This window comes from Passer domesticus, chromosome 5 (assembly GCF_036417665.1).
Source record: "Passer domesticus isolate bPasDom1 chromosome 5, bPasDom1.hap1, whole genome shotgun sequence".
Lineage (NCBI taxonomy): Eukaryota > Metazoa > Chordata > Aves > Passeriformes > Passeridae > Passer > Passer domesticus.
This window is the reverse complement of record NC_087478.1, coordinates 29,550,908-29,576,890: the sequence shown is the minus strand read 5'-3', so window position 1 is coordinate 29,576,890 and position 25,983 is coordinate 29,550,908. Positions and strand designations below refer to the sequence as shown.

At 36.8% G+C, this 25,983-nt stretch overlaps 1 long non-coding RNA gene across 1 annotated transcript; it reads right to left on the bottom strand.

The window, feature by feature from the left end:
* On the bottom strand, window positions 1-25,254 carry LOC135301308 (uncharacterized). The gene is made up of 3 exons (XR_010363058.1): window positions 25,134-25,254; window positions 21,100-21,156; window positions 1-7,315 (listed from the first exon to the last, which is right to left on the bottom strand). It is a non-coding gene; the product is annotated as an uncharacterized LOC135301308 (long non-coding RNA).
* Between the last annotated feature and the right edge of the window lie 729 nt (window positions 25,255-25,983).

Genomic DNA, 25,983 nt, shown 5'->3' with positions numbered 1-25,983 from the left:
TCTTTACAATCTGTGTTAAATAAGATGAGGCAACTTCTTCATTGAAATTTCCACATTTTCATTTTGGGGCAACAAAACACGTGATTCTTCTTTCCCCCTCCTCCTCTCAAAATGTTTCAGGCAAATGAAGTGTAGGAGAGCACTCCATAGGAATCTCAAAAGAAGGACTTTTGTTAAAATATCCTTTAAAGAAAAATACATTTAATGTTTACCAGTTTAGATGGTCTTAGATCTCAAAAGTCCTCTGAAGGGTAAATTCATTGCCTTTACATGACCCAGAGAATTGTTAGTCTTTGATTGAACAATAACTTTTTTTACTTTCTGTGATTATTTAGTTCCAGGTGGAGCTCAGTTAATAACAACTCAGGCTTACATGGTCCAGAATCTTTTTCAAATATCAATGACACTATAGATTTTATGGACAATTCCAAACACAATATTGTTTGCTGAAATTGTGAGGACAAAAATTGTGGAGGAAAGGTGATCTGGTAAATATAAGGATTAAAAAAGTATGCAGGTGATTAACTCTCCCAGCCAGAAAGCAAAAGAAAGAGGTATACTCAGAGGCATGTCCAACAGTTAAGAGAGGAAAGCCAAATTACCAGGAAATTTAAATCAGACAAAGAAGGCTAATCTCTGAACACAATGTGGATAATCTCTGCTATTGAGAAAAAAACCAAAATGGCCTAGCCACAAGTCACAATTACTTCATGTATTTGGGTTTACAAGGACTGAAAATACTCAAACCAGAGGCATGGGGGATCTGATGGATTTTGCTGTGGCTTGTTCCTTGACAAACTAGAAAGTGTCACATTCCTGATCCATATCTTTATGAAAACAAGCCTTCTTTTCAAAGGCTCCCCTTAGCTTGTTGTTGGTCTAAAGATGGTCACAAAGCAAGACTCAAAGAACAAAGATCCTGAAGGGAGCAGCCACAGAAAAAGACTACATCAAGTACAACACCTGCAGACTCTTTGATGGACAGAACACTGTGCTGTGATATATTGTTTGACCACAAAAGCCCAGCAGAGATTATTTGGTCTCATAATAGCATCAGGGTGCAACTTCTGGTCTCTACCCCACCTTGTTTGATTTAATCCAGTCATCTCAGTACCATATTATGTGTGTACATTACACACACAGTATGTTCTCATTTTCAAGCTATTTGCCCACATTCAGGAACTCGCCTCTTACCCTAAGTGTCATGGCAAAAGTCATTATAAATTCAGAGTGAACTGGCATCTCTTCGGTGCTTCGTCCCACTAATCAAATTCAGTTCTGCCGCTGGAGATCAATTCAGGTAATTCCTCTTTCAGATACAAAAGTCAAGGACACTAAATTATCACAATTTCTAGTGTAACTTAGCAGTGAAAATTTTAGTGTATAGATAGTATACAAGTTTTGCGTTTTGATGGCCAACATGGTCACCAAGGCTGCTGTGTTTCTGTATATGGCAGCTCTGAGGAAAAAGGGAAACTGGCCAAAAACTAGCAGTTTTGGTGAAAGATTTTTTTAAAATTTTCTCTCATTTAGATAAAAAAGCCTCATCTCACCCACAATTAGCTGTGCAAAAAAAGAGAAAGGATAATAAAGTCTGTCTGAATCTTCCCATAGGTTGTCATTTCTTGTAGATGCTTTTCTTCCAACAAGTTTTGCAAATGTTCTCATTAATAAACTCCTAATTATTCAGAAGCTGCTGAACACTGACAAATGCAAGGCTGGCCTAGACTTGAAAAAATTATTTCTGAAAACAGTTGAGATTCTTAATGTTTATTCAGCTTTTCTCGCCATTATAATTTCTTTTCAAGAAAGGTAATATTACTTAGTTTAACTCAGTACAGCATCTAGTAGTTGCACTGTCAGCAACTACTGCTAAACAATCTTCTTCCCATGTATTTACGTTTATTTCAAAAGTAGTCCATTCCTTGGTAATTAAATTAGTATCCTATTAAAAAAAAAAGTAAAATAAATAGCCACTTAATTTCCATGTATTAAATTTCAATATAAGTAAATGTAGAGGGGAAATGTGCAATGACTTTTTGGGACTGTGGTGTGCAGAATAGGCCTGTTTCAGGTGTACAATTTCTGTTCCTGATAGCAGCATTGCACACCCTCTTTTAGTTATGAATAGTTATGAATATTAATCTGCATTGTACGTCTAGCAGTGAGCACAACTGTGAAGGCAAGGCATGCATGTACGGGCTTTGTGTTCTTTCTTAAGGACAGTGATGTAATTGATAATCTTTTTTTCTTTCTAAAACATGTGTCAGAAATATCCAGTGGTTCTATTATGTTGACTCAGACTATTGTAAGTGTGAAGAGGATTGAATTCTCCCATTGCTTCTCGTTCAGAAGCATCCTGAGTTACTAAATAAGATATAACCTTCCATATTTCACACTGTTTCTCAGTACTGATGTGACATTTTGTTTTCTAAAGAAAGTCTATTCACTATCCAGATCCACATTATCTACGGAAGGATTTCTAATTAAATTCAACTGTTTCTTTCGTAGTAGCTCAATCCTAGCTTTACATTTGATTATTGCATTCTGTAGCTTTACATTTAAACAAATTTCAATGCAAGTAATAAAATTAAAGTAGCAAAGATTTTTATCTGGCTAAAGATTTCTGGTAGTTAGGGAAAAGGTTCATTCAGATTACTGGGGATTAGCAAAGTATATTTGTGTAGAGAAGCTGTGTGGTCAAATGGAAAACTGGATCTTTAATTCTGAATCTCCCTTCTTACAACACAAAAGCTTTCTTTATTAAAACACACAATAAGTTTCTTGTTCCCTATTCAAATGAACAAGAGAAAATCCTATCTCTCTCCTGTGATTTGGTTTATATATTGTAAGTAGCATCATTATGATGCCACAGAAGAAAAAAGGAAATAGTTGGACAAGCACTAACACATTACCCACAATTACTATTAGGAAATTAAGGAAATTACTAAAAGCTACAAAAAAAAAAACAGTTAAGTGAATCCCTCACAAAATGTTAAAAGAGAAATCTCAAAATACAAAAAAAAAAGTATTTTAAATCTTTCAACAATGAAAACTGGCATGTTTTAAAAATATAATTTACTTTAAAAAATATATATATACCTTAAATATACACTTTTTTCCTTCTTGATGCACTTCACCACTCTTCAAATTTTATTTTGCTAGGTGATCTATTCATCCTTGCTTCATTATATTTATTCAATTTGAATATTAAAGCCTTTTGAGGGGAAAATGTTTGACACATGATTGTAAGATGATGCTTAAGAGTAATCTATGCGAATACATACAGAATAAATTTATTATCTACATGAATAAACACCAGTTTTAGGTTTCAAGAAATGTATTTTTTTCAGTTCTATTTAAGTAAGAAGTTATACACCTTAAAATAAACATCAAAGCTACAAAAAAATCACAACAAACAACCCTAGGCACTCTGACTCTAGTGTATAGCTTTCTGAGTTAGTTTAAAATGCAATTAGCTGTCCCTTGACAGATCTTCTTTCTCTATAGCTGAGAAAAGTAGCATGCAATGCTGGTATTTTTCAGGACTGTAATGAAAGACTTCAAAAAGAAAAAAAAAAGAGAAAGAAAATAAAAGTATTAGAAAAACAAGATTATGGGTTATTAAAATTTTTTAGAAGTGAAAGTGACAGTGTAATGAAAGGAATATAATCATTATATTTCCAATCAGAAAAATGAGGATCAGAGCTAACACTAAGAGCATCTAAGCTGTATACTGGTGCCCACTATCTGTGACTTCCTGGGAGCACACATTTTCCTTTGTGCTTTATGGAACATAATGTTATCCAGGCTGAAGTGGTGACAGTAGTTCCCCTCTTCTATGACCTGTACTTCATCTCATATTTTTTCACATTCATAATGAAAAGTCTTTCACAGCACTTACAAGATTTTCTGAGTGGCTCTTGTTTATTTTTTCATTAGTGGAGCATCCCTGTTAGCTGTCTTTGTGAGATTCCTCCTGTGGCTTGAAAAATAATCTGTTTCTTGTGGAAACTTTTGAATTTAGTGATTTTCTGATGTAATTTACCCTTTAATTTCTCATGTCCAAGTGACTTCTGCCCTCATTCAGTAACTCACCATAGTTTCTGACTATTTTGTCTGAATTTCTGACTATTTACATCAAAGCCAACACCTGCCCTTTTATCTGTTACCTATTGGTACCCTCAGAGAGAATGGTCACAGTGGAAATGTCATTATTCCTAGCAAGAGAGAGTCAGGTTAGCAACGGGAAAAGCAGGGGCCTTTTCTGTCCTCCACTTGTGAATACTGCCCCGAAATTAATGGCAGCATAAAATTAAACCCATCAAGATGGAGTATGAATTGAAAAGCATCCAGGAGTTAGGTGGAGGCTTGGAAAGCTGGATATAAAGTATCATAAATGAAAAATGTTAATGACAAAAGTGAAGACTGAAGAGTCAAAGAGCAATAAGAGGATACGGTAACTTCATTCCCTTGAGAACTACCCACTGTAGCCCAGCCATGTCAACACAACTTGGTTGGCAAATACTGGTTACTCCAATTCTCTCTTTAGACCATACAGCTGTTTCAAAGATACCTCTCAAGATCATCTGCCAACTTAAATAAATTATCACAATTTATGGAAAGTTTTCTCAACACAATGCAGTGTCTGATAGCACATGAATTCACAGAGAAAAGTAAATTTCTTTATTTTCTTCTCTCCTGAGACAAGAATGAAAGATGACTGGCAGTTCAGATGTTTACTCGGAATGTGTCCTATATTCTTTTCATAAATTTTATAATGAAAATGCTGTCTCTTCCCTTTAACAAAAGGAAAGTCCTCACCAAGGTTTGTTTTATTACACTTAATCAAACAGAAAAAAACTGCTTTATGGAGTGTTTATGAGATAGTGCCTGTATAGAGAGGTGATCTGAGTAGTTTCAGATTACTGAATGACTACTACTAGTCTTTTAATAGTGTTACAAACTGCCTGAAGAATCAAAAGTGTCCTGGTATAAAGTATTTGATTCAAAACACACAGTTAAATTGCTGTAATCTGCATTTAGCAAGGCATTTGCCTTTATTACCATTATGCTATAATTGCCATTATTTGCCCATTTTATGCCAGTACATTGGGGATGGATACTTCTTTTTTTTTTACCGCAGTGACCTACTAATAATACAGTAAATAGAAGGACAGATTGCTTTCTTTTAGCCATAAATTTATGGACTGACAGGAAATATGATAGAAAAATATGCTTGAAACTAGGCAGATGAAAGCATGTTATGGAATTTTTCAGTTAAGAATATGCTGTTTTGCCCAAATTACATCAATTTGGAGAAATACAGAAGCTCTTCCTAGTTTGTTTTCTAATGGGAAGAAGGGTCAAGATAAATTATGAGTTCTCATTCAAGTGATTAAATTCATGTCCTTCACTTGTTATTAACTGTTTTTAATACAGAAATTTGACTTCACAGAAGGGGTGAGAATATTGTGTCCTTACTCTGCATGGGGCAAAGGCTCTGAGAATCCCTAGGAAAGAGAAGAAATTAGAAGGTACAGAGGACACATAGAGGGACAATGTGAGATTCTATCAGATCACCTGGAAACTGAAGCAGGTGCATATGGATGTCATGAGCCGGGCCAGGGGAGCAGCCCAGACCACTGTAGGTGAAACCATGATTAAGTCCTTAGAATGAGGCAGTTTGAAGGGTTCTTGGAAATAAAGAGGAGAAAGGGAGGGGATAAACGGGAGCAGGAACTGAGATATCAAGGAATTCCCTTGTGTTTGCAGTGGGCTTGATTTAAGTTCCTTGTCTTTCCCACCCAGATCTTACTGATCCTAGGGTGATTCTGAATTGTATCGCTTATCCATGTGTTTTTCATACTCTGTCCTCACTCTTCCAACATTCATGCAAATTCGTACACATCAATGTCCATCAATGACACTGAAAATAAATTACAATTTCAATAAAAATATAGTAATTTGAATCACAAATATGAAATCTGGTTTGTATGGAAATGGAAAAACCTCAAGAAATTGCTTTGTGCCAAGAAGGGCTCCAGTTTCCATCTGGGTCATGAGACTAAAGACATTAATATAACTTTGAAATTACTATACATAAGATCAGATATAAGACCCACCAAAGCTAGATGCAGGTGCAGAATTTTACTTCTGACAGTTTTTAAATCTCAACTTTTTTGAGCTGTATTAAATTTTTTTGTTCTGTTTTAATGAAGTCATGGCAATGGACTTCCTCAAGGTTCTTACTACTATGTTCTCTTAGCATTAGCAGAACATCATCAGAGCAAGCTTCAGATCCATGGCACAAATTAGCCTTCAGTGCTGGCACTTGACCTTGTGTGCATGTTCATCATTCTAAATAAATATATGGCTTTTGACATGGATGCATACAGTGCCTATGTAGGAGGGAAGCTTGCAATATTAAATATCACTTCAGGAAAACTGTATTTACACACATGCTGACAGTTCATTTTCAGGTAGGAGCTTCTCAGCTGATTTGTACACAGCAGCCTCAATCTCCAGTCTTCCCACTGTGAAATCTTAGACAGCTCATCTGCTGAGCCCTTGCCAAACCTATTAATATTTATACATTCCACACACATTTCAGTCAGAGCATGTAAGTTGCAGATCTCTCTGATTTAGAAGCTATTAAGATTCATGACCCCTTTAGCTATTTCATCTATGGTCCTAAAGCCTTTGCAATCAGCTTACACTTGAAGAAGAAAGGACAAATCATTACTGTTCAAATATTGTCCTGCACAGTGTCCATTTGTAGTCCATCAAAGAGTAGTTAAGAACTTCAATGCATTCATTTATCTCAGAGACACAGATTATTATGGGAGCCGCTTTTTCCTTGGAAGAAGAGAGAATAGGAATGTTATTTATTCGGCTGCATTTAATTTTGGATTAATGGCCTTTTTAGCTGTGGCTGCTTCCCTGCATATGAAATTAATCTAATTCGGGGTTTTTTTGTTCTCACATCTTGTCATGCATTTGAGTATGTTGAACAAGGGTGCATCGATATTTTATCAAGGATATCCATGTAGAAAATGCACAGTCTGCCTTCTGAAATGTAGTGGTGTCTCCACCTGAAGGAGTCAACATCCTCCCCTTCTTAAAGGTCTATATGTGTCTTCCTAGAATAGCACAGAAATCTCAAAGACAGGTCTTTTCCTAAATTCAAGTCCGTTTTTCTTCTATAACTGTTCAAGAGTGACTTAGATCTCCACAGCTCTCAATTAATGCAATGAATGGTAGGAATTCAGCACCTCTAAAGATTTGTGTCTGAAGTCTGTAGAGGAATACATCTCTGTAGAAGAAAACAAAAATGAAAAAAAAAATTAAAATAAATGTTAACAGTCCAAGGATACTCAGATTTTAAAGCAGAATTTGTAACTATGATCCTAAGAGCCTATTGAGAGCTTCTATTCTGTATACTTAGGGCTGGATGTTCTTTCACACTGGGACATCAGTAATTATCATCATGCAATCAGTATCACCACTGTGCTGTTTTCTTGGAAATAGCAAGTGTTATACACTGGTAGATTTTGAAAACCCAATCACTTGTTTGGTAAAATTTTAGGGGAAATCTTCTTCCTGAAGAATTTAAACTGCTATTCTTGCACAGAAAAAAAATATTATTTTTTTAATGTTGCTCTCAATAAGTTCTTTCATTTTGTCTTGTGTGGAGAAGCATATTATGTTCAGAAAAGTAATTCTTTCAGTGAATCCAGAACTTTCTTAGCAGAAAATTATGTTTCTAGATCTTGGTTGCAGTCTAAAAGGCTAAAAACCAATAATGCTTGAAATGTTGAAATTACATTAAAGCTTGTGGTTAGGCATTCTCTTCCTGGGAACCTGAGTACACACACCATAAAAGTTTATAGAAATTTTCACCACTGACTTCAGTAGGAAGAAGACATATAGCATTTATACCATATGCAGTCCATCATATATATTTTGCATCTTCTTTTTGGCATTTTTTCTATCTAGAAATGTTCAAAACTCTCTTTTATTTAAATTATTTGTTCTCAGCTGCTGCCTTCTTACAGGAAGTCAAAAAGTTTCTGTCAGCAATATTATTATTTTCTGCATGATAAAATGATGTGTTTGGCAACAGTTTAAATCATAGTTCACTAAAACTTTAATTCCTAAACATTTTGTAAAAAGTTTCATTTTAACAATGTGTTACTGTTAACAGTTAGCAACTGTTGGCCTCCTAATGTGAGACAGGCCAACATTTTGTGCAGATCTTACAGAGTGCAACCCTCTGACTTAGAGCACATGCCCCTTCAATATGCTTACAGTATTTTCAATCACTTCACTCTTGAAACGAAGAGTCTGGTTGACAAAGTGTGACTGAATTATGACTTGAGGAGATGACACATTTGAAATTCTATTAACAGCAGTGGGAAGATTAAATTCCAAGTGGAGCTGTCCTGAAAACAAAATAAGCATTTTTCTGGAAATTTTAAAATGGTGACATTATTTTCATCCTGCTTCAGAATGGACAGGTGAAAAATACACTGTTTATATCAGATGTCAAGGGTTAAAAAAATTTTTTTTGGAAGAAGAAGAATTCGAGTTAGAAATTTTGACCTGGGATCCTGGCTCATAAACAAAAATCTGGCAAGATCTGGAATATTCCAATTTCCTCATATTGAGAGGAAAAATATTTCCTCTGAAAACTTCTTATAAGTCTACCTGTTGACTCAATACATCATGTGATTAAGATGGGACGAGAGAAAACTGACAGACATACTTAAGCTTTCCTAAATTCAAGAGCAAGTGTGTACATGCATACAGTGATGTTTGAAGAAACTGGGGAAGAATTTTAAAAGGAAGGTGCTGTGGGTGCCAGATCTTACCTATGATTGATCTGTTGGAGCAGTTTGTAAAGTTTGATTGCATGCCAGTATGGCAAAAGGAAAAAAAAGTTATTTTGTCAAATTCTTACTGAGTATTCAAGAAACTATAAAGTCCTGAAAAATTAAAATTAAGGGTCTGGAGAACTCAAACCCCTGGAGAGGGTCTGAACTATGCTGAGTTCAGTGATAAGAGGTGATCTAATCTCTGAGACAGGACTGGAAAGAAGTGGTGCCCAGCTCCTCCCAGACACCCACTGCTTTCATGGCAGCAGCTCAGAGCCTTGTACACCACTTGAGTATGCTTTCAACAGGCTTAGTTGGTAACTTTTCAAAACTGGTCCTTAAAATCTCAAGAGCCTGTGGACCTCCATTTCAAAAGTACTGAGTCTCTTTCAGAAGCTGGTATGCTCAAATGTTTCTAACTTTAATTTCTCTTCTGTACACAGCAGTCTACTTTAGATAGCAGCAAGGAAATCATATGGCAAAAAATAGTGTTTGAAGAGCCCCATCATGGAAATTCAGATTTCAGAATTCAGACCTGACAACCCATCTGCTGCATTTACCCTATAGTAACATGAGGGTTTTTTGCAATTTGTGCTAATGAAGTAAAGGAAAATAAATTATTACCATATAGATCTTATGAATAATAGTTTTAATGTATAACAAGCAGCATTTTCTGATGTCCTTAGGACAAATGTAGAATAAATGTAAGTTTCTCCTAACAGACAGATTTGATGCTTTTTCTGACAGTGAGAATTACACATTCCTGGCAAGGTGAAAAATCCTTCTACTTAGGACTGGGCGGGCACCTCAGTGCTTCCAAGCCATTGTGCCATGGGCAGCTGGCAGCTGTTGGCTTTCCTGTGATTATGCAGACGCATGCTAGTATTGGGAACTAATTTATAGTGCAAAATGGGACAATATAGCAGAACTTCTTTCAGAACTCTAAAGGGCAAAAAACAAGAGTTTAACCATTGGAGGGCTGTGAAAGCTGCCCCTCCCCTTTGCACCTTCCTGCAGTGCAATGTATAATTCACACACAGCAAAGCAGAGTTGCAGCTGTGCACAGCGTCAAAAAAGCACAAAATCGCTCAGTGAAGAGATCTGTAAGAATCTGATTCATGCTGCCTCTAAAATGCTGATTCCTCAGACCCTTCTTTCATTTTCTTTACCTCCTGCTATACCACTGATGGCTTCTGACCTGCCTTCCATTGCAACCAAACATTCTCTTTGGTAACAAACCTGAATTGTGCTTTTCAAGGAGGTTTTGCAGTACATCATTAACTATTTCAGTTGCTTGGCATAGCAGGTCAGCATTGTAATTATGTAAAGTTGCTGTAAATGTTGTCATAATTTAGCAGGTTTCATTTTAGGGTCGAAGTAAGCTTCAAGTTATTCGAAAGTGCTACAGAGGAAGGGAGAAGAGTGAAAATAATATATGCATACAGTGTTACGCTGTTATCATTGAAAAACTCTTATTTCATGGTAATTCACATGGTAATTGAGCTAGGAAATGCTTGTAAGGATATGCAGCTAATATTCAACAAGTGGTAATAAGATGTATTTACATTACTGCAGCACAAACTGTGCAAATGCAATTCTCTGGATGTCTCAAGGACATACTCACTCTGTGAGACAAACATCTAAATATAGTTTTCCAAAAGGTGTCGATAGAGAGGTATTTCTTCTGCTAAACATATTAAAGATAAATTACATTTGGAATAGATCCATTTTGTTATAAAACTACCCCATATGCCTATTTTGTCTTTTGTGGTCCCCAAGCAGAAAACTTCATATATGATAAGCCATCTGGATACAAGTTATTAGAAAATCATTACTGTAAGCTGTCCCTGATCCAGTTCACAGGTGTGTAACTTGGTTAATTTCAGTGGCATTTTAAATAGTGACTGCTTAGATATGTCACTTATTCGTTTGTCTTGATAACAGGAGTATGGTGTTGCCATTTCCTTTAAGTCACAATCATTTGGCAATTTGCATATTTGCATCATACAAAAATAATTAATCCTTAAAACTTTTCTGTCCCCAGGTCTGTGTTTCCTAGCCTATGCATTTGTGTGGGCAAATTACTGAAGGTGCTGGGTTTGTAAAAACACAGGTAAAATATATACTTAAATCATCTGACATGGTTTTGGTATACTTTTCACGAAGAAACAAATGCTAAACTTAATTTTATGATTTTAGTTTCCTAAAAAATCATTGAAATATCATATAAAGCAAATAAAGCCTGGTTAGGTTCTTCTGAATAGCTTTTTTAAAACACTTATATCAACGAAAGAAAATTAAGGTGGGTTGGAATAGGTATTGGTTGGGCAAAATTTACTCTATTCTTGATCTTTCCTGAGAAAGAGAGAGTTAAAAATAGTATTGTGAGACATTTTACTTGCAAAGATAAGTTAAGCCTCAATTCTACTTAAAAATATTTGAATACAAGAGGATAGGTTGGTGGCAGGGATTCAGCTGGCAGGGATCAGACTGACTCCAGTTAAATTATAATATTTTCCTCCTTCAAGGTTTCCAAATATGCCTCTGAAAGGGAAATGGAATGTGTTGCAGCTTTTGCTCCCATCAATTTCTCTGAGAAACTTCAAAAGAGGATTAAGTCCTGGACCTAACACAAGGACACAGTCACTAGTTTCAGAAAGATTTTTAATGAGAAATTCCAAATAAAAAATGCACTTCTTTCTTTATTTTCCCCCACCAATGATTACCCATTGTTATAAACTGAAAATAAAGAATGTAGGAGAAATATAACCTGATATATATGAGGAATAGGGAGACAAATATGGTATTTGCACGTACCATTACTCAGTGGCAGAACCCTCAGGGTCCTGTTTGGGTTCTAAATAGAAAAGTAATAAGGCAAAAGGATTATTTAAATATTCAGAATTTCCTCTATCTGGCCTCCAGAAAGATTATATTTTTAGATTAGATATTAGGAAGAAATTCCTTACTGTGAGGGTGGTGAGGCACAGGAAAAGGTTGTGCAGAGAAATGGTGGATGCTCCATTGCTGGTCAAGGCCAGGCTGGATGGGGCTTTGTGCAGCCTGGTCTAGTGGAAGGTGTTCCCTCCCATGTCAGGAGGATTTTAACTGGATCATCTTTAAGGTCCCTTCCAACTCAAACCAGCCAATGATTAGGCTGAACGTTATTCATTGAAGCTTTGTGCTGATGATCACTTCTGGGAAAATACCTATTCGTGTTAGCAAGAAAATTCTAGTGCTTATGCAGTGCAGAATATTTACTGTGGAAATAATAAAGAGCTACTTTAATCAGATTATAATCTCTCTGAAATTTAAAATTAAACATTAGTTACACTGTCTTCTATTGTCCCCTCATTCTTTACCTTTAGGTTTTCTTCTTTGCCTGAATGACAGGCAGGTGTTTTTATATTAGTGCATGTATATCTATATGTACAATATACACATACATATGCAATATATTTTTTAAAAAGCACTTATTAGAATATATATTCATTGAACAGTTATTTTACAAATGTACTCTAACTAGTTGCATGTAGAAAAATATTTGGTATACAAAAAGAAGGAAATTTGTCAAGGATTTTTGGCACCTCAGATGCTTATCAGCCACACAGAGTCATGCTTCTTCTTCCCTTCCCCCTTTTTAGCTCTTCCCTACAATAACATGAGCCTAGAGGTGCAGAAAACCCAGCTGTACTACCAATTCATTTCCCAGACTGCACAGCTCAGAAAATGTTTTGCCCACGGCTGCTGCCTCTATCTCTGGGGTTGTCTGTTCCTCTCCTATGCGACACAACATGACAGACATTGAAGCCTGTATGATCTCACTTTAAAATTTCATGTAAATTTTTAATTAATTCAATTAGCTTCATGAATAAGGTAACTAGATATTAAACAACATAAAGGTGACCTACCTGTGCAGGCAGAATTGAATTGCCCTTAAACATGTCCATCTGTATCTCTCAGAATGTGAGTTACACAGATAAGTTATTATAAATAAATAATCTGATATCCATGTTAATTATTAGGATTTAATTATGGTGTCTTACTCCTTGCAGGCATATTTATGAGTTATTTTTTCTGTGTTGTCCCAGAGAACATTATTAATACACGTCGAAGGACACAGTTTAGCCATGAATACTAATGACCCATTCAAAGTAAAGTTATGCATGAAATTCTATGAAGCAGTAGGTTTCGCTCATTAATTGCACTTAGAGCACCACTATAGTTATGTTGTCATTAGTTAACAAACACTATATTTTGTATGGAAGAATTGCCCTTCCATACTCATAGCAATTTTTGATAGGTAACTATCACTGTCATATGTGTAATGTAGAAATCATGTATTATCCCAAAAAGCCCTCACCATATGCAGTATATTTGGAGTTCTTTTATAGATTTTATGAGTTGATATTCAACAAAGTAAGAAGGAAGGTATCTTTCTCAGCAGCAGTAAGATAAAATCCAGTTAATTTCTTCTAGAAGGTAGAAGAAACTGGTGGAAAATTAATTAACTCTTTAATAGGAGACTTTCATTAATTATATGTGCTTTACCCAATTTCTAACACATTTTTTTAAAGGTACTTAAAAATTTGGAAGCAATTATCTCACAGGTGTTCTGGTTTGGCTGTTTACTTTTTTACTTTGTTTGGTAGCTTACTTCATTTGCTTGTAATCAAGAATCAAACCAAAACTGAATGTTTTCTAGATCCTTTCAGTGTGATACTTGACTTAGTGAATCTATTCAAATGAATAAACATAGATAGCAAATATAATTCTGGACACCCCAGAGATACTTCACCTAGACTGCAGATGCTGCTGCAAGACAGGAGCCCATGTGTCATACGTCTCTGTGCACATCTCAGGTAATTCAGGATGTTTGGATGGTGCTAGATGCCTATGCCTATGTTCACAACCTTCTTTCTAGGCATCAATAAGCTAATGAGTTAGTTGTCCAGACTTCCTGTGTGATTGAGTGAAAGCCAGGAGCGTTTCCAGAGTACAATATTTCTTTTGCTAAAGTGGAAGTCCAAGATAAGACGGATGGCCATTAGTTATGTCTTACTATGGTATGGTGTGGATAATCAACCTCCACTTAGACATTTCAGGCATGCACTCTGGCTGGGGATGTCCCAGACTCCACAGACATGGCCTAGGAAAAAGCATGCCATAGAGAATGAGCAGGTGCACAAAGATATCCTACAGAGACTTCTAAATTTTACTAAGCATCTGTGATTGCATAGATGAACTTTAAAATGGCATTCAGGATGAGACTCAGGCACCCTAATATTGATGTCTGTATTATCTTCATTAGAATTAGGTATTTCAACTCCAGCATGCTCAGAGGTGATGTAGGGCATAATGTTTTGCCTGGATGTAGAAACTTAGTGCCCTGTAAGACCACTAAGAATATTTGATACAACCTTGTTCATGTCTTAGTAGAGACACATGCTCCTGTGAAATGGCATTTGGAGTCCAGGTCTCACATCCCAGGGCAACCTAAATGGGAGAGTGAATGTGCACCACTGACAATACAGACAATACAGACAGCGGTGTCAAGAGAGGCTTACCCATGTCCACCTGTGAGCCTCATGTCTCTAATGAACCTGACTGCTTATGTTTAGAAAACTGAATTGCAACTTTCACTTTTTGATGAGATGAGTAATTCTGAGGGGACCGCTTACCATATTAATCATGAGAAGTAACACACTGCTCAGTATATACAACTGCTCTGTAGTCACCTGAACTTAGATACACAGGCAAACAAGACACTGAAAAAGGAAAAATAAACCAAATTCCAGGTGTTAGAGACTAAAATCTCATTTGGGATGTTTTAAAATTATGTGTTAGTTCTTTCTCACTCCAGTCTCTCTACCAAACTTCAGTCTAGAGTGAAAACTTTTGTTTGTGTGTGGCTACACACAATATCAACAACTCAACAAGTTACTGAAAAGACAAGTGGTGTGGGCTTTCACTTGCTTATGGATGACTTTTAAAACTTGTCAGTGTTGTCAAGCATTCATGGGATGCTCTGCTTCAGTGACCTCACTTAAAATGAATCCTGCATGTTTGGAAGTAGCCTCTGCATTAATTCTGCTAACACTGAGCTACTGTTCATTGATAGGAGGCACTGGAGTAGACTGGTGTACTCCTGTAGGAGAACTTCTCTTGAATTCATTAGTTTAGTGAGAAATCTCATAATTATTTTGAATCCTACTATGTTCTGATAGAAGAAGAGAAGTAGAGTTGCAACTGAATGATTTAAATCCTGTTTATGCTCAAGTTTCCTGGCAAATTGAAAGTGCTTGAAATAGAGAAAGAAGTCATTACTAAAAAGGAAGTTTTAGCAGAAATCTTTAAATGATAAAGGCTGTATCTTTCCCTTTGATGTACATGTGAATCTTCCACTGAAGTCAACTGGAACAGCATTCATACCTTCAGGATCTGGATTTGTTCATAATCCTCTGAATTTTAAATTCTCATTCCATTATATCAAGTAAGGGAGAGAGGATTAGTTGGCAGTATCTGAGGGCTTTAATTTTTTTATGGGATTTGTACATCTAGTAGAAAAGTAAATGAAAAATTGAGAATGCATTACTCATGAAGATGAGCATTTTAAAGCATGTCTTTTACAAACCTTGATTTTTGCATCAAGAACCTCCTTACCATCTTTGTCATTAACCAGTGGGTAGCAAAAAGAGATTAGAATTTCCAACAAAGAGAATCACTTTCTTTTTGATTGAATATACACAAACAAGGTTCAAAAATCTGCATCTTCACATTTTGCCATTGGCCTTATGCAGAGGAGAGTTTATTTGAATTGTAGGCTGCTTGAATTTCCCTTATCACTACTTTGATGAGCACCATGATGCTTTTACAATATTTTATTGTTTATCCATAAACATTGGTTTGAACATGGGCTTTTCAAAATGTCAAATATGTAGAAGACAATAACACACTACAGAAAAACTCAGCGTAATGCTCTGTTAGATCATTACCCCACAGAATTATCAACAATAGTTTAAATGTGTTTAATCTCCCACAGACAATTCAAGTAAAGTTTTAATTGCTAGTCAATTAAAGAATTTTCCACTTATTTTAAAATAGTCTATTGTTTCAAACATGTTTAATTATGGACACGTGATGTTAGAATTCAATATTTTTAATTCCTTAATTAATTAAGACTAAATGGATTGAACAAGCATAGGATTTATTATTACCCAGTTGCAGACTATTTGTGTATTTGTATAAAAGAAATAACAGATAACAAGGAAAATGAAAGATTAAGCACACAAACACTTTTGCAGTAATATGAAAGTGGTATTTGAGACAGCAGTGAAGACTAGACTTCCTGCCTGATGGGCCATTGAAGGATTTTCTCAAGCACAGCTTTTCAGAGGATCAGTCCAAAATTTGTCACGGGAAATAAGGGGTCAAGGATATACTTGTGAGTATTTTGGGATATCAGGAGGAACTTGTGAGGCTATGTAAACCTTGTTAAGTGTTTAGGGAAAGCAGCAAGGGTGTGGAAAGGAAAATATGAGAGCAGAACATGGAGGAGCACACATGGGAGAATGAAGGAAAAGTGGGAATAAAAATAGAAAGACATTTAAGTTGGCCAATGTGCTATTCTCTCTGAGCCCAGAGCCCTGCTACAGCCTGTCATATTTTGCTACTAAGTCTTATTCTTATTTTTTCAGTGTAAGTCAGTCTCCTCTATGCGTGATTGCTGCAGTCTAAGGACCAGCAACAGGAGAGAAGGTCAGAATGCCAGTAGGTCTAGGTCCCAGCAGCCACAGGGGCCAGCATGTAGAACAGGGTGGGTTGGCAGCAGAGACCTGTGGGTGTTTGTCTTTGTTTGTCTTGTCCCAGTGATTTACACAAGAACACCTGTATTCAAAGGGTTAATGTTAAAAGCTATTCGTTCAGGTATGCATATCTAATTCACTAACTTGGAGCTGGACTTGCTCAAAAGCAGGAGGAGACCTGCATCTGCAAGGACTCGAGGTCTGAGTAAGTGATAGGCAAGGAAGGCTGAGGTCTGGGCATTGACATTAGGCATAAAATAGAGAGCCCATACAAAATCTAAGGGAACTGTAACAGTGGGACTACCTGTGAGATGAGTTCATACATAAAGCTACAGGAGAAGATCAAACTGGACAAGCGGCTGAGCAGGGGAAGATCTGCACAAAGGGAGAGGGGGCCCAGGGTTTGGGCACAGACATGACACAGAATTAGAGACTGTGCTGCTACTTAATGCCATTATCACTGTGGGTATGAATTTGGAGAGTGAATTAGGGAATTTTTCTGTGAATGCTCTCCTGAATTGGGATACTATTTGTGTGGGGCTGGTTTTCATTAGCAAACTTGAATCTTGATCAGCCAGAGGGGAGTAACTGGATAGGGCCCTCTATACCTCTGTTCCCTGGGAGTTTTCACAGTGGTGCATATTAATGTTGCTAAAGACAGCAGTCTGCAGGGCCAGCTGCATTAGTGTGCATGTGTGTCCTCCAGCCCCTCTGAAATACTCACTGAGGGCTGCAAGTGGCTGTACCTGTACCTGGGCACAGCAACAGCAGCAGCCTCATCTGCTGGGATGGAGACCCTCAGGTCTGGACTGCAGTGACCAGGAGGAAATACCTTCCATATCCTGGAGACTGCTCCCTTCACATCCTTAACACTCAGCACCTTCATCAGCTGTTGTCAGTTCTGCCTTGTATATCTTGTCCAAGTTTATTGTATCTGGCCTTTAAAAAATATGAATTACTTTTACTGCTACAAATGGAATTAGAAAGTCTGATACAAATGAAACTGACAGTTTTTGATTTGAGGGGTTTATTTTTCACTTTAGGGTTTGGAGACCTTGATGGCTGCCAGTCTTTTTACTTTTCTCTAAGCATCTGCTGCCAGCAGACATCAAAGATGGAATACAGACTTGGATGAATGTTTCTTCTCTTCTTACATTATAAAACTTGTTTCTGTTCTTGCCACTCTTGTATGAAACAGCTATGGAGGTCCTGTTAAAATTATAACTTCAAGCTGTTTGTATTGAAACTAGGACATAATACCATGGGTACCAGGACAGTTATTCCTTACTATGCTGACTTGTAAAGTGTTTTTTGAACTAATTACATCATTTTATGTAGCTTGCTCGTGTCCAGGAAAAAAAAAGTCTAATGTAAGTTACTAGGCATTGTAGGGTCAGGTCGAGATCCAGTGAGGTATTTAAACTCCTAGCATCTACTTAGTTCTTCAATTCCCCATTTATACACTTAGGAACCTAAATATGGACCAGCAAAATAAATTATCAAGTGGATTTCAGACTCAGTTCTGCACTGTGATGCAAACTCATCCTCTATAAAAGCCAAAATAATTTTGTCGTGAAACTGTGGCTAATTAGAATGCTATCATTGTCTAGACAGTCACAGCTACCCTGAAACCACTTTTGGAAATAATTTAAATTGATGGCCTTCAGCCTTTTGATGATCTTTGTAACAAGAGACCATCAACTCTTATAGTCCACTCGACTCTGTATACTCTCATCACAAAAGACTCTTAATGAAAGCCAAGGAGCTGGCTTTATTAGTTACTCAATGTCATTAGCAATGTGTTTCACATTACTGATTTTGAATTCACCAAGTAACAATGCTTTTTCCTTTTTTCATCTCCCAGTACAATTGCATTTGAAATCTCTACATGCTGATGATATAAAAGCCAAGGAGCTCTCAGTACAGACTGAGCCTACTGCATCATACCCTGAATTACTCACAATGTGCTGTGGAGTGAGTGAGTACACAGGCAATAATCCACTACTGCTCCTAGGCCAAACTAATCTAAAAGCTGAAAAAAGTGGTAGGGCAGCAAGAAAGGGGAAGAAATTTTAACCTTAGCTCATACAGCTTTAGCAGATTGTCCACTCATATACTGGCAGCAGTGCCAAAGGAGCAGTGCCAGAGTGCTCAAATTTCAAAATTGCTTGCAACTTTTCACTGAGCCATTTGTGTTGTTACAAGACAAGCATTTAGTCCCTTTGCTCTTTGTTCCTTTTTTTTATGCAAGTCAAATTGCTGCTGAACTTTGTGCTGGAGGATTGAGGACAGGGAGTGAGAACTGGATGGGGAAAAAGGGCTGCAGCACAGCCCAGTGGGCCCCTGTCACCACTTCCCAATGCTTTTCAAGATGAGTGAACCAGATTTAGCAACATGATAAGAACAGGCCAAACTCTGCCCTTTTACATAATGAGGAATCTACACAAATTCAGTGCCACTAATTAGATTTACACCTGTGGAAATCAAGTACACTGTTTTGCCCTTCTAGAGCTTTCTGTTTCTCCTAGCCTCAGGGCACTTTATTGAACAACCTCCAGGCACACTCAGCAATGCTCCTGCCATCGTGTCTCTTCCACAGATGCTAGGAAGTTGAAAAAAGCCTTCTGGGTATGTCTTTTGTACACACCTTGAAACAAAGCACATTGAACTTTGTCAAAAAATCAGTTGAGTGAGTAGGAAAATGTCTGAGAGTATCAAATGCCATCAGGTTTCTCAGCTAATATTCATTGCTGAAATAAGATTGCAACAAGTACTTTGATCCTTTGAATGCCACCTGACAACTTTTTCTGAATGCAATGTTTCTTGTCTAAGATATGGCATACACTGCTTTTATAAACAAATTATAATAATTTCTGCTCTATTTCCAACAGTTGAAACACATGCTGATTTTTTTTCTCTCTTATTTAAAGCATCTTAATGGCTTATCTCCTTGGCTGTCTTTGCCATAGTCAGAGCAACTTCTAAGCCAAGTACTATCCAAGTTTTGCTCAAAAGAATTAGAAGTTAGCTTTGAATCCTGTAACTTGACTTGCTTATCGAGGTTTGATGATCAGTCTGCATGCATCCAGTGTGAAATTATACCTCTGGAGAAGGTGATGCTGCTGTCCAAAAATTGATTACTTAGCTAGATAAATTTGTGATCTTCCAGAAAAAGCATTACCAAGACACACTAAAACTAGTGGATTTGAAGACAATGGCAAAAGTTTATGTTTAAGTATAGGAAGGCCTGGCTAAGTAATTATTTCTGTTTCCATAAGATTGAGGAGCAAATATGAATGTCATTGCAGACAGGATTTATCACTATTCAGGACCTCACAGGCATGGATAGTAGGCTGTGCATTAGCATCACAAAAAGGTTTCATTGCCACTCTGAGGATGCAGTGTGTCTTGCTGCAAAGAGAGAGGTGATTTACTATCTTTTTAAAATAAAAACATAACCCCCTTCGGGCAACACCAGGCACAAGAGATGGTTCTGTTCCCATCTGACAGAGAGAAGCAGTGCTCACAGAAAAGCATGCTTGTAACAGCATGTTAACAAGAGAACTGCAGCAATTCATGATACTGTTTAGAAAACAGGGAGACTTTACAGTATTTTCTGATGGAGAATTTCTGTAAATATTATGGAGAACTTTAGTCAGTGAGTATTCATTTGTTTTGAGTGGGAAAGAGGCTACAAGATGAGGCTACTAATTACCAAATACCTGAAGAGGATAACAACTGATCAAGTTACAGGTATATAATTACCATTTGATTGCAGTCTCTAAAGAACTATTTTTATAATAAAAACAAGTTGCAGATTGGTTTACAGATAGTTAGCTGTTAAATAATCAGAAAATTTTCTTTACAGTACAAGTGTTAGCTTTTCTTTTTTACTATAAAAAGGGGGGGAGGGTGGGGGAAAAAGAGTACTATAAATGTATCCAAAAGTGACATTACACCTTTGTTGTGTTTGGAATGGTTAGTGTCAGTGTTTTATAAAAAGATTGGTTTGTGTTTGCTTTTTTTTTTTCCCTCTTCTGTCGAAGGACAATTTGATGGGTTAGGATTTATACATCCTCTTTTCCTTCTAAAAAGAAACAGGAAACATACCATTTAGTTGTGAAAGAGACTAAAATGAAAGTATTTTGTGGCAGATGGGATTTTTATGAGCTGTTTGTCACTATATACCAGTCTTGTTAAGGAGAAATCGTTTTCTGCTTCATTACACTAAGATAGCTCTGTTTAGGGCTCCACTCAGCTGTGAAATTACTTTAAAACTTCTATAAGGAATAGAGATGGGATTTTTTTATAAAAAAAAAAGATTACTAATACAGTACAAGGAATAGAAACAAAATGGTCAAACACACTGTTTTTTTAGTAGCAGAGGCGAATATAGAAATGCTGCATTGCATACTTACACTTAATCAGCTGGTTTAAGATTGAAAGAGGCTCCAGAGAACTATTATTTTCTACACCTAAAAAAGGCAATGTTCACATTAGTCTACATAAAAAGACTGAACAGACATTAGGGGAAAAATTAAAACTATGTTGAATTCTTTGTGCTGCTTTTGAAGCAGATAAAATACAAACCAAAGAATTAGATGGTTACAGGCACAGATATAAGTATGAAAACACTGGGCCTGATCCTCATTTGCCATCCATCCATAGACTCTGGCAGGGTTATGCTGTTCTTATGCTTTTCTCAAGTGTAAGCTCTGAATCCTTAGACCTTTGCATATTGCCCTGGGCAATTACAATTCTGCACACTCCCCATAACCTCTCTCTGTGGTAATTGTTCACAGTCATTATGTTGCTGACACTTTTTGCCGTGTCATTTCTCTTTCTCTCTTTTTTAATGTCACATCAATCCTTTATTCTATGATATGAACTTTAAATAATCTGCAATAAAGCTCTATTCTTAGTGTATCTTATGCTTTTGTGGAAAGTTCATCAGGAAAGAAACTTGCCACAAGGTAAAGCTGGCTTGCAAGGACATGGTGGACTCTTCTACAGCCAGGGGTCAAAAACCACCTAGTGGGCAGCTGCTCTTTGTCTTGCTCTGCTTGTACTGGTATGAACTCGAAATTTTGGTGTATGCTCATACAGAAAAAGTTGATCCCTGTCAGCCCCTCACTCTCTATTTATGTTTTAAAAGTTAGTAAATCCAAGCATCTGACCCTAACTCCACAGTCTTCAGGTCAGATTCTGGGAATGGTTTATTTTTTAGCAGCTGGAAACTTCCCCTTAACCTTCAAGATCATTGTCCAGCTCTCTCCTGCTAATATTGCAAGGGCTGTGTGGAAAGACACATTCTCTGACTTTGCTACTATTTGTACCAATGGTCAAGAAGGAAGAACTTACACCAGCTGTAAGAGCATTGCACACCACAGTGTTCTGGTAAAGATTACACCTAGAGAAGTCCAAATTATCTATTTCATCACTGTCAGTCACTCCCAGCCTTCTACTTTAACTGAGACAATCTTCACCAATGTTGTGGGACTCCCCAGCAGGAGAATTTCTAAATTTTTAGATGCTACATCTAATTAGCCATATTCCACAGAGCAGTTCCTTAATGTTGGAACATCTCAACAGGACATCCATATATGAGGCAATCACACCAGACTCTATTATAACCAATTGATAAAATAGGTACTTAAAGCTGTCATTTGTCTGCCTTTGGATGACAACTTTTTTGGATGAGCTGAAATATGGTCAATGCTCAGGAAGAATAAGCACTTCTGAAAAAGAGGGCAGTAGCTGATAAATATTGATGAGCATATTTCCCATTGTATTACCCCAACTTTTATAAAGACTAAAATAAGTGTTTAGTCTGAAAAAGAACATGTAAACAGGGGTGAGTTTCTCAAACTTGTGCTTGAGAAATTTTTATGTCAAAAACCTGAGCACAAATTTTATTTATGCATATGCATTTACAAGAGTGACCTGAGCAGGAATTAACTTGCATTCTTTTGAGTGGCTTTGGCTTTTAGATTTCCTTGTATATTCCTCTTATCTGTTAAAAAAAGTAATCTTCTGGTCATGTCTGCCATGAAGAACTGATTATTTGAAAGTGTGTCTGTTGGGTGTTAACCTGCACACAGAAATTCACTGGTCATCAATCTTAAAGGAAGAAAAGTCATATGGATTAGCTTTAGACATTCTTTCACTAGTAAGGAAAAGAAAAAAGGCATTTAGGCTGTTTTTTTGCATATAAACCATTAATTAAACAACTGTGTAAGCAGAATGGTATCTTTTTATCAAAGGTCCATTTGCCTATTACAGAAATAAATAAATGAAAAACATAGTAAATTCTAGAAAGAGGTTCTGTGACTACCTTTTTATTTTTATGTATTGCTATAATTTTTTCATATCATACTAAGATGGAACACCAGACAAATGCTCCAGATTATCCTTATTTTTGGGGAGCCTTTCTGTATTGTTGTCATCTCTGTAGAAAAATGATGCTCTTGCTTAAGCAACTCCTCATGTATTTGGGGGGTCATGTAGTTAGTTGTGCATGGGAAATGCAGGGGTTGATGCTTACTAATACAGTTACACTTAAAAGTATTGCAATTTTCTCCCAATATGTGAGAATAAAACAAAGTTATTGAGCATAGCTTTTTCTGTCCAAGTGAACTAAAATTAGAAAAGGCAAAATAAGAAGTACACAAGGGTAGAAAAATATAACTGCTTCTTGAGCTATTGAAATCAAAATAGATCCTACCTTAGACACATTTAACAGTCTGAAATTAGAGTCTTAACTGGTAGAAAAAGACATAACTCTGTGACAGCCAGAGGCAGTTTATCTAAGCTGAGGATCTCTTTTACAATATTTTTCTCAAATGATGTCCCTAAGCTATTAACATGACTAACAAGGAAGTCAAAATCTGTCCTTTGGCCACCAATTATGACCTGATGTGTAGCACGCTAACTGAAGTCATATTTCAAACATACTTACAAACTGTGAAAAAGCTTGAGAATCCAGTTAAGGAAACTTTAAATGACTAAATTCACAATTTGAAAGTAAAGAAGCAGTTGTTTTGCTTGCCTACAGAGAATGTGCAGGCAGATTTTATTATGAAAAAGCTCAAGTCCTTCATGCTTAGTGACAGCTGAATCCTACAATATTTGATAGTAACTCTTAGGAGAGATATATGTCTCCTTTTCCTGTTAAAGATAGGTGTTACATCTTCAGTATCACTGGTGCTGAGTATAAAAGCTTCCATCATAAAGATGAAGAGCTAGATAGTTACTCTCAGGTGGCTCTACTAAATAGGTTTTTATAATCTTGCTATGCTTCAGAATGTCAGGCATTTCTTTATTTCAAAAAATGTAGAAGGATAAAACTCACAAGAAAGGAAATTAGAATTAGAGGAACCAACTAAACTTTTGAGCAAATCTATTTTCCTTGCTGTCCTATATCAGTTCACCTCTGTCTCTGCTTCTTTCTTCATTCTCCAAATTTCTCAATGCCTTTCTGCAGTGTCTAGGGGGAATAACTGAGTTTGTTGTTTTGGTTTTGTGGTTTTTCTCTTGCAAACTGATGGATTTTTTTACTTAGGATGTTACAGCTGTAGATTTTTGAGGTTAAAAATTAAAATCTTCCCTTTAAATACCATAGGTCATTTATTCCCCCTATTCATACAGTTTCCTAGGGCTGGAAGTGCTGTCTTTGTCTTCCACAAGGGCAGTAGAAATTATGTGTGGGTCACTGAGAGACCTAAGCATATATTTTTTGGGAATTGGCATTGTCTGGAAAGACATATGCATTTCCATATTTTTTTATTACTTCTTAGAAGATAATTCCACAAAAGAGCATGTAAAAAACCAGTTAGAAGACCTTGATTGTTAACTAACTGTTAGCATGTGCAGGTGTTCACACTGAGACTGAATCTTCAATGAAGATTTTGTTTAAGTCATGACTCTTAAATGTGGGAACAATGTCCACTCCGTTAAATGATATAAAAATATTGCTCAGAGAGAAGTTATAAAAGAGGACTGAAGTGCCTAAATTCTTTTGAGGTGCAAAGGATTTCTGATTCCAGAGGTCTTCTTATTTGCCATTCTATAATCTCTTCACTGAACATAAGTTTTTTATCTGGAACTTCCCTACATTCTTTCTGTACCATTGTGCCCACCGTCACCTTAGGCAAGCTTCGGGTGCCTTAGCTTCAGAGTTGCGTAAAGGAAGTCTGGCAGTGGCTACAGCCCATGAACAACCTGACCTAACAGGGATCCACTAAGGTACACTTCATCACAAGTAGTACCTTTGGCAGGGCTCTTGAAGCTTGGGGAAGAGCAAGGACCTATTCAGACTCAGAGTAAAGTGACTCAGCCCATTTTTCTCAAACACAGCACTCTAGTGCCATTCCAGCGACCTGGAATATTACACTTCTCCTCTAGCCATGTCACTAGGTAGTCGTGGCTGCCTCAAACCCCATATCATCCCTACCTTGTGCATATCTTGTGCGCTACAGGCAGTATTATCTCACTGTAAGAAGATGAGTAGACAAGGCTCTTGGGATCATGGTTTAGTGGCGAACTTGTCAGTGGGAGGTTTATAGCTGGACTTGATGGTCTTTTGCAACACAAATGATCCTAACATTCTATGATTCTATGGCTTGAACACCTGCATTTGGACAACCAAATCCTGTCCTAAATTACAAACCTTACTGCTGAAATATTTGCCTTCCTCCATTCTTTATTCTCACTCATTGATTTGATGATGCCTTATTTTTGCCTCTTTTTTTTCTCTTTTTTTTTTTTCAATATCATGGATAAATTTTCAGTTAGGAGATGGTATATTTTCTAAATTCACAAGGATCACACATCTTTGCAGGAGGCCTCTGAAACTCTGGGGTCAGTTTCTGATCAGACAACAGGCTCAGATATCTGCTATAAAGGATATAGAAGGAAGAAGATACAATATAGAAAATGTTTATGCAAGCTAAATATAAATGCACAAAGAGGTATTTATTTAAGGATGTGGCAGCCTTCTGTTGTAAGAGGTAGCAGGGCAAAAGAGTGGGACTTCTCAACTTTTTTGAGAAAGGATGAATAGTTATCAAAACTGAATGTGAAGTAAAACAAATGTAGTATTTGTCTATATACTGAAAGCTCCAGGTCTCAATTCACACTGGGGATAGGCAGCTTGGAACACAAGCACACAACCCATGAGTATATTTCTGTGAGTGGGCAAAAATGAGTGAAGTACATAGCATTTACTCTAGGATACTGAAAACCTGTTGTCTCTACTGTCTCTGCAGGCCTTACTCTTTGCTGTCCTGCTCTGGCTGGACTGC